Source organism: Lissotriton helveticus, chromosome 5_1 (assembly GCF_964261635.1).
Source record: "Lissotriton helveticus chromosome 5_1, aLisHel1.1, whole genome shotgun sequence".
NCBI classification, from domain to species: domain Eukaryota; kingdom Metazoa; phylum Chordata; class Amphibia; order Caudata; family Salamandridae; genus Lissotriton; species Lissotriton helveticus.
The window spans coordinates 1,128,758,631-1,128,773,938 of NC_136065.1; positions in this window are offsets into that span (position 1 = coordinate 1,128,758,631).

A 15,308-nucleotide genomic window follows, 5' to 3' on the forward strand; every position below is an offset into this window, starting at 1 on the left:
AAATCTCATAGATTTCACTGCGTCACTTCTACGACCCTTTCTTGCGTCAATACGCCCCCTTTGCATACATTATACCTGGCGCAGGTATAATGTGGCGCAGGGGTTTACAAAGTGACGCATTTACCTAGATGCGTCACTTTGTAAATATGGCGCAACAAGGCGCATTGTTTACGCCACTGGTGACGCACCGGCGGCGTAAAAGTGACGCAAGGGCTCATAAATGAGGCCCCTGGATCCGCACTAACCTAGATTCAATACTTCCATTTCACTTGAAGAACAAGGAAATCCCATCTTCTTGACCCATGGTTTACAGACCCGGTCTTAACCTTAAAAAATACTTCAAATGTTTGGAGTGTCTCTGGTGGAAGCATTACTCCCCTAATGATGAACAGCAAAGATTGAAAGAGGATATGAGAGTTTATCATAGGGCATGCAGATCCCACGTGCTGCATACTACTCAAAGAAAATTGAGACTGCGGGTAACTCTCCTAAAGAAGTTTTTCAGATAGTTAAATCCTGCCTTCGATAGCTCAGCCTCATCCACTCTGCTACCACCATCACAGGACCTTGACAGAAATTCTGACACCCTTTGAACCGTTAGAGCACACTACCTTTGTGGCCCTAGCTGCGGCTATCAAATCAGGCTCGCCTACCGACCTTTTACCACTGGGAAGATTTTACCTGGTGAGTGACATGCTTTTTCAGATTCTTATTGAGTTGCTGAACATCACCCTAGCCCATGGCCAGATTCCTACGACATTGAACCATGCCACAGTACTGCTTCTATTAAAGAAACCCAAATTGGTGGCCTTAGAATGGGTTAATTATTGCCCTATTTGCCTTCTTTCCTTCCACGCGAAGATTCTTGAAAAGCACATTAACTGTCAGCTCTCCTTACTTTTAGCAGCTCTTAAGGCACTGCACATCTCTCAGTCTGGCTTCAGCACAGAGCATAATACTGGAACTGCTTTGTTTGGGTGGGGTTATGGAACATTTGAGGCAGGAATTAGATAGAGGAGGAATGGCACCACTGATTCTGTTGCATTTAAGTGTCACCTTGACACTGTCTCTTATCAGGTGCTCCTTAAAAGAATGGCAGAGGTCGGGATTCAAGGGTATGCGCTCCCCTGGGTTTCAGTCATTTTTGGATGGCTGTACTTTTCAGGTGATTGCCAAACTATTGGAACCAGTAGTATGCAACTTACCAAATGCAGTTCCTGAAGGATCGTTCTTAAGTCCTGCCCTGTTTAATAGATGCGTGCGACCACTGGCTGATATAGTGGAAAAGTATCACTTTTCCATATATGCTAATGCTTATGACACGCACATTGCAATTTCGCTCTCAGCAATGAACAACAGTCCTTCTTCTTATAAGGTTCTCTGTCTCAAAGAAGTGGCACACTGATTGTAGCTTAACTGACTAGAACTAAATGGTAGTAAAAGAGAGGTGCTTATACGAGGCAATCAACCCCAGTTGTGGGGTCCCCGTTGTTGGCCAGCCGAATCTGGCACATGTCAAACTCGGGAAACGGCCATTACAACGAAGCCTTTACAACAAAATCGTTAACCACGCAAGAAGTACAACGCATGCGTGGTTAACACGAAAGCCTTTACCACGCATACCTTTACTACGAGGTTTGTAGCAAAGGTATATGTGGTAAAGGTAAAAAGTAAAAAAAGGGGGGCTTGTGGGGGTCTCCCCCCCAAAAAAGAAACTCACCTGAAGTCACGTCGGGTATCGGCGTCGTTAAAGAGAAAACGGAAAATAAACTTCCGCTTTCTCTTAACGACGTATGATGTCACCACGCTAGTAATTGTGGTAAATGTTATGCGTGGTAAACGAATTCCGTTGTAACGCATGCGTGGTAAAGGCATGCGTTGCAACGGAATTCGTTGTAACGTCATATATTCGTCCAACTCCCAGTCAGTCGATCAAAGATCTAGGCCTCTGGCTGTATGACAGACTGGCCATGGATCGGCAGATCACCATAGTAGCGGCCTGCTGCTTTGGACTACTTAGATGTTTAAGAAAGAGTCTATGGTACTTACCTCCGAATACGCGAAAAACAGTCATACAGGCTTTAATCATTTTGAGGCTGGACTATGGCAATGTATTATACGAAGGTGCCACGCAGTCCCCGTTAAAGTGGCTGCAGACTGTCCAGAATGCTGTGGCCTGCATTTTAGGCCATACGCCTCATAATGTTTCAGTCTCCCAACATCTGTGTCAGCTACATTAGCTTCCTGTACTCCAGCCCACCAAACACAAGGCCCTCTCCTATGTATGTAAAGCCATGCACCAGGCTAGCCCCTTAACCGCTTCACCGCGGTGGACATTCCTCCGCTTTGTGGAAAAAAATACCGTGTGCGCAGTTTGGACGTGCCCCGGCCGTCCGACGCACACGCCCACTGTGATGTTGGACGGCCGGGGCCGTCCGACGCATCAAAAAGGTTAAACATTGCTTTTTGATCCATCCCTGTACCCCTAGATGGGAATTATGTTCAAACAAAGCTAATCTGGCCACCATTCCCAAAATAATGGGCAGATTTACAAGGACTGGCGCATGCATCTCTGCATATTATCAGGGATGCGCCAGTAAAGATGTTTCACGTAAAACTACCCTAGCGCCACCACGGATGCGTTGCATTTACATTGCGGCCCACCGTGTCGCCAGGATAGTCAGAGTCGTGTCGCATCTTTTGTCGTAAGGGCAGCGCATTGCTGGAGTCGTATCGCAAAGCGGGACACAACTCCAGCAATGCTCAGGGGCTGCATATACCTAACATGCATGTGTCACCCCTTATGCCTGCTACAAGCAGGCGTAAGGTGTTGATGCAGTGGGGACGTAAATGTGACTGAGTGAAATCTTGGGCCAGATTTACAAGGACTGGCGCATGCATCCCTCCATATTAGCAGGGTTGCACCAGTAAAGATGTGACACGTAAAACTACGTAAAAGTGACTCCGTGAAATTTTGTAGATTTCACTGTGTCACTTTTCAGGGGTTTAAGATTTTGACGGAGCAGGGACGTAAAAGTGACTCAGTAAAATCTTGTAGATTTCACTGCGTCACTTTTAAGGGGCTTCCTTTGCTACGGAACGCCCACCTTGCATACATTATACCTTTTGCAGGTATAATGTAGCGCAGGGCTTTACAACGTGACGCATCTCACTAGATGCGTCACGTTGTAAATCTGTTGCATAGTGGCGCATTGTTTACGACACCGCTGCATCACAGAAGTGACGCAACGGTGTCGTAATGATGTTGGAAGGGGCTTGTAAATCTGCCCCTAGACTGGCAAGTCAGGGAGGACGGTCTTTTGCTTTTTTGGGAACAAAATGATAGGATGCCTTGCTCATAAGAAGCATTTGTGCCTCTCTTTTGTGCTGTTTCGAAAGATGTTGAAGACGCGACCTTTTGAATTCTCGCTCGGCTCTCTTTGGTCCTTGATCGGCTAGCGCTGGAAAGCCCCACTGAGGTAGCCATGCGCTTTAGAAATTATTTGATTGAATGTTTGGTTGAAGTGGAGACATGACCTTTAGTATTTTATATTGAAGGAAAAATGAAGGGGAGTGTACAGAAAAAAAAGAAAAGAGTAACAATGTTGGTTTTAGCACCCATGAGCACCTACGCATCGCTGAGAAGCCACAGGAGAAGGATGACGGAATCAGGCATGAACATGGTCAGCGACTAGCTGCCGCCTCCCCCCCAATCCGGCACCCAATACCCAGGAACGTGGACACGAGACGTCTTTACTTTTTGGAAGGCGGGCGCTAGTCGCCCGGCCGTATTTATTAAAGTATGAAATTAAAAAAGGTTTTAATTGCATAATCAACAATGTATACAAAAATTCAGCAGGACATTTAGGTACATAATTCTTAGCAACAAGTTTGAGAGCCTGACTTTAACAAAACTCTAATACATGTTGTTTCCTAACTTAGACTAAACATCCTCATCTAGAATTTTTGTACATTTCTGGCCATATGGCAGGGTCACTACCGGTGTCAGGTCCTACAAGCTGCGCCTCCCCTCTGGATGTGCGCATGCGCAGTGTTACCCCGGGAATTGCCCGGTCTACGCCCTGAACTCCATTTACCCACTAAAGGAGGGCCCTTACTCTGCGCCGGTGGCGTCATGAGTCCACGCGCGCGGGGTGGCTACCAGCCTAAGGAAAGCGTGAACTACTCCTACCCGCGCTCCTTTGCTTTGCAGCATCTATTACCTTGCCCCTGGAGTTCTGGGAGTGGCCCGCAGGCCCCTCCCCCTGGGCGGGAACCTCCATAGGATGATGCCTGCCCCCTCAGACCTCAAATATGTGCTCACCGATAATGACCTTACCGCATGCCCCATACCTAATAAATACGACGAGCTATGGGAAAAAATTCTAAAGGACAGCTACACTGGCTAATAAATAACAGTATCAACGTATAGCAACAAAGGGAAAAAAGGCCTAAAGACACTTAGCATCACATACAATTCACTTCGCACATGACTTGCTAAAAGGGGAAAAATTCCTAGACAAAAGCATCAACAAAATATACCAACAATTCATCTCTATTACCCTGTGAGACCCGCGTATAGCTACAAAGGGAAAAAAGGCCTAAAGACACTTAGCATCACATACAATTCACTTCACACATGACTTGCTAAAAGGGGAAAAATTCCTAGACAAAAGCATCAACAAAATATACCAATAATTCCATCTCTATTACCCTGTGAGACCCGTGGACCGTACCTTCAAAACTTACTATTCAACCAGACATAAGAACTGCTACAAAACTTTTTGCTCCAAGGGATGGTGGGTGGGAAAACAAAGAAGCCCCGAGCGCGGGGCACACCGTTTCGGCGAGGGAGCGTCCAGGGACAAGAGGGTCTCCTGGGCGCTCCCTATCTCTTTATTCCTGAGGGGCCAGGTGGCCCCTCCTATAGCCCGCCCCCCCTGACCCGGACCCACTTCCCAGGATCCGGGTCAAGGAGGCCGCCAGCCAATCGGCGGTGGGCCGCGCCCCCCAGGGCACGTCCCCACCGCCGAATGGCGACCAAGGAGACAGTGGGGGCGACGGTCGCCGCGCCGCCATGCGTGCGGGGGGGCCGAGGGCCCCCCCTTTTCACATGGTCAGCGACTAGCTGCCGCCTCCCCCCCAATCCGGCACCCAATACCCAGGAACGTGGACACGAGACGTCTTTACTTTTTGGAAGGCGGGCGCTAGTCGCCCGGCCGTATTTATTAAAGTATGAAATTAAAAAAGGTTTTAATTGCATAATCAACAATGTATACAAAAATTCAGCAGGACATTTAGGTACATAATTCTTAGCAACAAGTTTGAGAGCCTGACTTTAACAAAACTCTAATACATGTTGTTTCCTAACTTAGACTAAACATCCTCATCTAGAATTTTTGTACATTTCTGGCCATATGGCAGGGTCACTACCGGTGTCAGGTCCTACAAGCTGCGCCTCCCCTCTGGATGTGCGCATGCGCAGTGTTACCCCGGGAATTGCCCGGTCTACGCCCTGAACTCCATTTACCCACTAAAGGAGGGCCCTTACTCTGCGCCGGTGGCGTCATGAGTCCACGCGCGCGGGGTGGCTACCAGCCTAAGGAAAGCGTGAACTACTCCTACCCGCGCTCCTTTGCTTTGCAGCATCTATTACCTTGCCCCTGGAGTTCTGGGAGTGGCCCGCAGGCCCCTCCCCCTGGGCGGGAACCTCCATAGGATGATGCCCGCCCCCTCAGACCTCAAATATGTGCTCACCGATAATGACCTTACCGCCACAGGCCAGCATTGTTAACCGACGATCTGGCCTCCCCCTGCCTAGACCTATCCTAGCAAGTTCTCACTCTATCAAAACCTTTCAACTAGGCCCTGATATTATCAGATCACAGGACCCTTCCTTCCTCCGACAAATGGACTCCCCTCACCAGGTAGAATTATGCACCTCAAATACACCCATAGTGGATCGTCTGTATCCGAGGGGGGGCTTGAACTAATTTATTTTTACTGTGTGTTGATCCTCTCTATCGAGTGATTCAACGCCCTGACCGAGTCCGCCCCTCGCCCCTGCCACCCCGGGATAGGTTGAGACCCTACTACTGTGCCACCCGAGCAAGTCCTGAAGACCCACCCACAGCGGAGATGAACCCATCAATCAGTATTAACCTCCCAAGTTTGGCCAAGTCAGTTCCCCCTAGGTGAAGTATCACCACTGACGGGGGGTCGGGCTGCTGAGCTAAGAGTCCCTGAAAGAAGTTACTGAACTGACCAAGGCACAGTCCCCCAAACCAACTCTTCAACTCTTCCCTGTCCCGCGTCCAGCCTGTTGCTTGCGCTGGCACATTGTAGCACCTCCCCTTCAGGTGATGAGTTCCTCCCCTGCGTCACAGGTTGGAGAAACTGCCGGAACCAGAAAAAGATCAAGAAAACCTGGGTGACAATTCCCACTTCCACCTCAGGGAATGGGTAGCACTTACACCTGCCAGCAACACTTGGGCCCTTGGTGTCCTCTTCCTCGACGTATGCTTTCCTTTTGACGTCCACCAGCTGCTGATGTTGCGATGTGGAGCACCCCTCCAATATCCGCCCTGGACCCGGCCGTGACTGACGCCAGCATCCCCTGAGCTGTCCACCTGTTGTGATGTGGAGCTCTCCAGATGTCCCCCATGGACCCGGCCATACATAAGTGGAAAAGATAAACACAAACCATTAGTGTTTCTGGCGATAACTGCTGTACACGCGCTAATCTTACATTAGCATCACTTACTTGCTAAGTAAGTTTTTAGATAACCTTCGCGCCAGATGACTACTTAATCGTATTTAGTAAAGTGACAGCTTGTGCCACTTGCGAACATCCACGTTATGGCTGCCTACGGGTGCCTGGTGGAAAGCCCTTCATGTAAGCTTAGACCTGTGGTCCTTAATGAATGCGATAGCCCAACCATTGTTACTTCAGGACCATACACGGTGTGGAATGCCATAGAATCGTACTGTATCTTTAGGTAATGTTCCTGACTTCACACCCCACGTTGATCCACACATGATTGCATTCCACGTACTCAGATGCTAGGCTTCATGCCACTTGCTGACATTTAGGGCTATCTAAGGGTGTCTGGTAATATGACCTACATGAAAGCGTCGACCTGTGGTCCCCCGTGAATGTAATGGCCCGTCTATTGTTACCTTAGGACAATCCACATTGTGAAATGCCGTGCCAACTATTGTATATTTAGGTAATGTTTCTGGCTTCTTAACGAAAGCTGACCCACCCGTCTGTATTCAATGCCCTCCGATACCCGGCTTTAGCTGAGATGAACCCCAGGTGCACTCCCCACCTTACTCTCCGTTGCGAGTGGTCAGCAGCCTCAATTTGTGACACCCGTAGCGCATTTAAACTTCTTGCTACCGTGTGGTGCCTATTAACATAACCCTGGCTAAGAATAAGCCTGTAGGCTCCAATGAAAGCCCTAGCTCCCCCTGTAAGCTGGCCCAAGGGCCCTGTTCGCTCGCCACTTTGGCTTCTGGTAAACATCATCCTAGCCAACCGGACATGGCCGGACGCATCCCCTGAACCATGTGATGTTGCCACTATGCTCTTGGGCACTTTATAGGTGTGACATAAGGGTGTGTAGCATTATCAGGACCCCCCGGTAGTCTTACTACTGGCTCCATGCCCTGTGTTAGAATAAGTTTACCGACTGTAATTTCTTGCCTATAGCCTCGTAAAGGAACTAAAGGAATGTGTTTAAAACAAATACATATATTGTTATCCACCTGTTCCCTTCTCCTTTACTCATCCATGCCAATATAGACTGGTAAAGCCAGCTGCTCTACATTCCTTCAAGACTTAGCCTGGAGGCTGCCCGCCATACAGCTACCACTAGGATGGCTGTCCAATAAAGTTGGCTTTAACCTATCCTCAATGAAGAGTCGTTTGGACTGGTGCAACGTCCCCCCCTAGGATAATGAACAGCACCTCAGATGTAGATTAACCTTTGCATCGCGACACATTGCATCTTTATTGGCATTGACCGTTCTTATCCGAGGTAATTAGCTACGTCTGGTATTCCACTAATACCACACAGTGGAAACATAACATGTGGTAACCCACAAGCCCACAAAAGGAAACCCTTCACTGTAGTTTTTGGAAGCAGCATCATTGAACATTCAGTTTAACCAAATCAGTGCTGCTCGTAATTCCCCGCAATGATTGCGAAGCCAGGCTTCTGGGAGCAACAATAGTTGATGCCACCAGTATATCCAGGATAAGTACAACGCTGACCTACTCTTACTGTTACAGGTGCAAAGACTGACCCATTTCACCTAGCCCAACATTGTTTTCATTTTGCTGAAAATATCAATGTAAATGTAATTGTGGGACCAAGACACAATTGATAGCTAGAGGAGGTTGGAGCACTAGTACCTCCCCTATTTGTCCCCTAAGCGACATCTGGCGCTGCAATACATCTGGCCACATAGTACCGGCCCTTCTCCCAAGATCGTAACCAGCAGACAAGAGAGGCGACCAATTGCCCCTTGTAGCAACATCAACTATGACAAAATAAACAATGCTACACAACACTTTCCCCATTAAGTAGCACCATTTGCCACTATGTCAGTGAATCAGGCCAGACTATATTTGTCACCCAGACCCAATAGTTTAGAAATGAAACGAACAGCCGAATGTGATTCCAGTAGTTCCCCGCTGCGACCTTGTGGTTGAATTACCAATAGCGGGGATTAAAAGCATACACCGTTACTCGTGGTTGCAACGTTAAATACGTTGACTTATCCTTTCCCCCGCACTTCTTTGGAAAGTATTCACATTGCAAATTCAGGCACCGAGAGATTAAGTGAATTGTCCTAGAATCACAGGATGTATACGCAACCCCGAGTACCCTGGCCTCCTGCACCAGCGTCGGGCTTCTATGCCGACGGGCCACATCCCTTCCCTCTGCATTAATGCATGCATTCGATAATTCACTTTTAAAACTTTGGCAGCTATGAGGACACCTTTTGAACAAGAGAGCAACCGGCGCCTCTTGGTTTGTTATTTGGTATGGCAGCACCACGGTCCCACTCGGTCACCCACACCTCAGAGATGATATTTTATTTATTTTCTAATTTAATTTCTTTACTTATTTTTGGCATCATTATATCGCGCAGAATCAACCAGAAGGTGTTGGAGCGCTTCACACGGGCACCATATTTACATTACACCGTCAGGCAAACCTGCACTATTCGTACTTTCAATTCCTGTAAATTGATAAAAGTTTAAAATATGGTGCAAGCTCTGCATATCTTTATACATATAGACAGCAAGCAGAGTTATTTTCCAACCAGGGAAGGGAAATATACAGCAACATGATACTTTCACAGTATAAAAGTGTGAAATAAAGTGCAGGGTACAACAGAAGATGAACTAAAAAACATCATTTAAGGATCATAAGAAGGGACTGGAAATAAACACATTTCCAACAGTCAGTGCTTAATTTGTAATAAAATATCTGCCAGAGCCCTTGACAGGAAGCCACTGCAGCTTTAACCACACATATGCAACTACCAACCATAACATTCCTATAAGTGTGATTATTCAGATTATTCCAGGACCTAAATACTGCAAAGGGTCACAGCAATGACGATATTCATGTGTGTGTGCGTTCCAAGCACACTTACACATAATGTGACCCAGAGTGGGCTCTGTAGTCCAGAGGGGCTTGCCATAAACAGGACTACCGGCAGGGTCACAACTATAGAAGCCTGACAGTGGTGACAGCAACATGTTGTAGTGACAGGAGAGGCATATTTTTACTTGTTGTATGCCAGGGAGAGTTGCCTACAGGCCTCTCCTGCTTATTAAATTGGTCTGTCAGTCGCCCTGACTGTGTCTTTCACTCCATACATGTGGACAGGAGAAGGAGGCAAGAAACCTTGTAGGAATCGGTGCTGTTAAAGTTAAAGTCCACATTTGTAAAGCGCACAATCACCCGTAAGGGTCTCTAGGCGCTGGGGGCCGTCGGGAAGATTAAGCGCGCTATTGCCCACATTCACATGGTGCTCTTCTAACCTGCCGCCGGAGCCGGGGATCGAACCGTGGTCCCCAGATTCCAACGTCAGTCGCCCTGGCCGCGGCGCCACACCTCTCCCCAAAAGATCTGGCCGCGGCGCCACACCTCTCCCCAAAAGATCGATAAGTGAGCAACTGTAGTCGGGCAAACCTAGTTACCAGGAGTAACATATCTTTGAGGCAATGCAGTGTCACATCGGATAGATAAGTTAAAATAACGAACACTTCATGCTAACTTGCATCCTAATCTGACAGAACCCGAAGGAGAAATAGTGTTTACTAAGAACAGTTTTATTCTGATGAAAAACAGCTTATAGTTCACCGTAGGGACGGGTTTAAAGCCCCCTGACTCTAAAGGCGAAGCTATGCGCAGCCATAGACACAGCTTTAAAATTTACTGACTAATGTATCAAACTGCTATGGAATAGAACCTGAAACTACAAGAACCAAATCAAGTTCCTCTAATACGGTGCAGCCTCCTAACTGGACTGAACACATTTGAAAGGTTGTGGATGTAAATGTTTAACCACAGCATCACTACCAGAGTTATCCTGAACCCAATTACTGTGAGGTAAGGCCTGCATAACCCCATCTAACAAAGTGGGCGACAAATACACGCAAAAGCGGCTTAAAAAACACGGGCAGTAATTCGAGGGGCTTAAATTACGCTCGATCAGCATGAAAGCCTACAGCAAGGAAAAGAACGGTAGCCTTGTGCACTCTTGTTGGAGGGCCGCTGTTAATCCCCACCCATACCGATATTTAACACACATGGGGAAGCTTTAGCGGCGCCTTCTCCGCACGACCCAGGCACTAGTATTGTAACAACCCTCCCGGTATGTGCCCAAGACAACAAACGTGCGCCATGGAATTAAGCCCTCGCCAATAGCAGATATCAGGGCACCGCACGAAAAACCACTATAAGCATGGCAGCATTACATTATACTGTGCTATACATTGTGCCCAACTTAACTTTATAATGTTCCTGTATCTTCGAGCATGGCTCCTCAGTGACGACGCTGATGCTCCCCCTCGGACCGGAGACCTGAAAGCGAATTCACCCGCCGCTTCGGGCAATTTCACCATCGCAAACGAGGCGACATACTGCTCTAAGGCGGGAAGCATGTTCCGTAGGGCAAAAACAATCTGCCGCAGTTGACCGCCGCGACGAACGCTGCTCCACGTTGTCCGCCATTCCCGTAATTAGGAGACCCCGAACCTGCAGAGGGGACAAAAGAAAAAAGAGAAAACAAAGAAGCCCCGAGCGCGGGGCACACCGTTTCGGCGAGGGAGCGTCCAGGGACAAGAGGGTCTCCTGGGCGCTCCCTATCTCTTTATTCCTGAGGGGCCAGGTGGCCCCTCCTATAGCCCGCCCCCCCTGACCCGGACCCACTTCCCAGGATCCGGGTCAAGGAGGCCGCCAGCCAATCGGCGGTGGGCCGCGCCCCCCAGGGCACGTCCCCACCGCCGAATGGCGACCAAGGAGACAGTGGGGGCGACGGTCGCCGCGCCGCCATGCGTGCGGGGGGGCCGAGGGCCCCCCCTTTTCATTCGCAGTAACTATGAATACCATAGTTATTCTTACACGTCATCTGAAGTTTACGAACGCACAAGGATGGGTGTTTAAGTAACTACCCAAACGTTTGAAAATGAAGACACTTCTACTTTACACGTTTTTCTTACCCGTGTCAAGCGCCGTCTCTTTTTAGTTTAATGAAGCATCTAGGGATCTGAAACTCACAGACCACAGCGCGCACAAGAATTTTAGCAGAAGAAGTCCAGAAATACAGACTGGGCATGCTTCCAGGGGCGAGGGCATATGTTGACCTATGGATTTTATCAGGTTCCGGGTCATACCTCGCTTGCTGGACCGAGAGTAGACCCATGCTGTTTGACCTTGTCTTGACTGGTCTCAGAGCCAGTCCAGATGAATCCGTGCCGGGCACACTTTGTTGAATGTTTAGTTTCATCGCGAGTGTGCACCTTAGAGCTTTTATTTGTGTTGCTGAGAAGAACAACTATTTTAAAGGAAACTGTTTTTTAGACATCCAGTTGCCAAGGAGTCGATGGCGTTTGTTGTAGGATTTAGTAATTAAAGTAGGACATGCCCTCTAGCCGCCGCGCAAGGCTGGCAAAGGCTATCAATGCAACTTCACTATAAATAACTCGTGAGGGGCATTTCTCAGCGTTACAGGTTCCCCCGGAGGACTGACTGAGCAAGGTGACTTTCCAACTATAAGAAAAATGCGAGTTTGTAGTTGGAGGGTGATAGGCATTGATTTTTTTCCCTCTGGAAAGCTGTTTTCTTTGCTGAAGAATTTATACTAATAAAGGTTGTTGCCGCTGACTTGTTTTCTTGAAGCAAACATGAGGGCTTTGAGGTGTTACAGGTGAAACTCTGCTGGGAGGTGCCGTCCTAAAGTCCTAGAAATGCAGTTTATGCTGCACGCAAAGAGAAGATAGTTTGTTATTCAGGTACCTAAATAGGTCAATACAAAACAAAACATAGATACTTAGCTAGGTGCACAGGGGGGGATGAGAAGCATGCACAGTTCCATGGACCTGACTAGCAGTGGCAGAACGGTCTTGGTGTCAAGTGAAGCAAGCAATGGTAGTTTGTGAGAGCAAGGCGTAGCTGGTGAACTTTGTAAGTGGTGGGGCATAAATATGTAATTGAAATAGGATCAAATCATTGAATAAAGCCACTGAGACAGACTTCCACTTGAGGGCTTTAAGGGTGCTACAGCTGACAACATTTAGAAGAAACAGGGAGAAATGGTGAAATTTCCAGCTCTTTTCACATCAATTAGTTAAAAATTCAAATGTTATGGACGCCCATATTCAATTCGTTTGTCAAGAAGACCCCAAGATAAGATGATGAAATGTTGGCAAGGTGATAGATTTCTGAGCGCCATAATCTTACACATTGGCAAATGAGCTGCATTACAAGCAAGTAAACAAATCGAATTATAAAATGGCATATGACCCATTGTTTTTCAACACCTATATTGCATCATATTTAACGAATTTCTTTTGGATTTTAATACTAATGTCCATTTAGAATCTGGGAATTTTGGTGCACTTTCTGATACTTATAATATATCAATAATGCCTGGGCCAGTCATTCGACGGTCCACAACATATACAAATTCAGGACCTAGGTATAACTGATCTGTGACAATCGCCACACACACACACACACACACACGTGCATGCATGCACACACACACATTACCCAGTGGCGATCAGCACTGGGTTGTATAATTTGGATCGAGCATTGTTTGTGTTGCTAAAATCTTTGGCACAGTTTGACAAATCACCACGCATCTTTCCCAAAAAGTGCTACTTTTTTACTAGTTTGCGCATGGAAAGGGTCAAAGGGGAGAGGAGCAAGAGGGCGGGTTGACGCGGCCGGGAAGACAGGCACCCTGAGCAGCTCCCGCAAAACCTGATTTAAAATGCCCTATCGACCCGATTTGTTAGCAAAACGAAACGAGGAATTAAGTTGGAATTTAAGCAGCCATTGGGATGAGAAACCGATAGCTTGTGAAGTCGGAAAAAATTCTTCCTGTTTGATTTTTGTGTGGTCTCAGAGCTTGAGAGAAGTGTGAATGGCGGATGCAGGCTCGCGCAATAACCACTCCACGCATCGTTTTAGCGTAAAAGGCCATTTAGTAGGACAGGCATGACAGACCATAATTAAACATAACATCTTAACAGTTAACAATCCCCCCCAACATCCTGCCTTTCAACCATCATCCACTCACGTATTTCCACTGGGCACTCCCACTTCACACCACGACCTCTCCACGTATACCATTCACATCCCCCTTCACTTCCAAACTCTTCCAGTATCTCCATCCATCGCACTCCCATCTACCACACCCCCATCTTGCACCTGTAACCCCCTCCCCGGAAGGGTGATTCTGCCCGTCATGGACGCCCCACCCCTCCCCGGTCCCGCAAACCACAGCTGTGTCAACCTGTCCTAAACTGGCACTCCTAAACACTTGTCCAACAACAAAACCCCGCACCTCGCTCCTGAACCATTTTTGTAGGGTGGGCGGGCGGACAAAACTAAACCTATTCCCTGAGGCACTGGGGACAGGAAGAGGAAGTGCTTCCCCTCCTCTCCCCTTAAGTAACCTCCTATTCCCCCACCCCCTAAACCCCCCCTAACCTAACCCACTGCCTGCCGTCCTCTCGCACGGACACCCCGGGGAAAAGACTGGTCTGTCGACCTGCTTTCCCCGGGGGCCGCATCGCGCAATAACCACTCCACGCATCGTTTTAGCGTAAAAGGCCATTTATTAGGACAGGCATGACAGACCATAATTAAACATAACATCTTAACAGTTAACAATCCCCCCCAACATCCTGCCTTTCAACCATCATCCACTCACGTATTTCCACTGGGCACTCCCACTTCACACCACGACCTTTCCACGTATACCATTCACATCCCCCTTCACTTTCAAACTCTTCCAGTATCTCCATCCATCGCACTCCCATCGACCACACCCCCATCCTGCACCTGTAACCCCCTCCCCGGAAGGGTGATTCTGCCCGTCATGGACGCCACCGAGGGAACCCCCAGAGGGCGGTTACCTGCCCCACCAATCCTGCACCTTTCGCACTCAGTCACGCCTACACCATATCGACTCATTCCACAGAGAACTGAGCAGATACCGCAGCTCCATCAGATAGTACGCGTTTCCCATATGCGAAAGGTGCACGCCATCATCTCGAAAAAGAAGTGGCTCCTCCAGCCTGAGCCCGCCATGAGCCAGCACTTTAAGTCCATGATCAGTACAAAAGAGTCTCATCGCCCTGTTCAATTTCCTACGGGCCCTTTCAATGGCCTCGGGCTTAAGAGCCCCCCTCCAAATCCGTCGTGGTATGAACTCAGTCCACACAATAGAGGCGCCAGCCAGATTGTGCTTCATTGCCTCAAAGCCCCGCTGCATCAGGTGTAACAAGGACACCCCCGATTGTTTCACCAAGTCATTTTCCCCTAAATGAATCACAAGCATGTCCGGGCAGCCCAGCTGTGACACCTTCTTTGTAAGCCATGGCAGCAATTTGCCCCAACGCATTCCGCTCTTACCCCACCATTGGACCTCATGGTGACTGCTCCTCAGGCCCAGGCACCGACTGTACACCTGCCTGTCTGCGTACTTCGAGGCCCAATGTACAAACGAATGACCCACAATCTAAGTGACCGTCTTGGCCCCTGGCCCCCGAA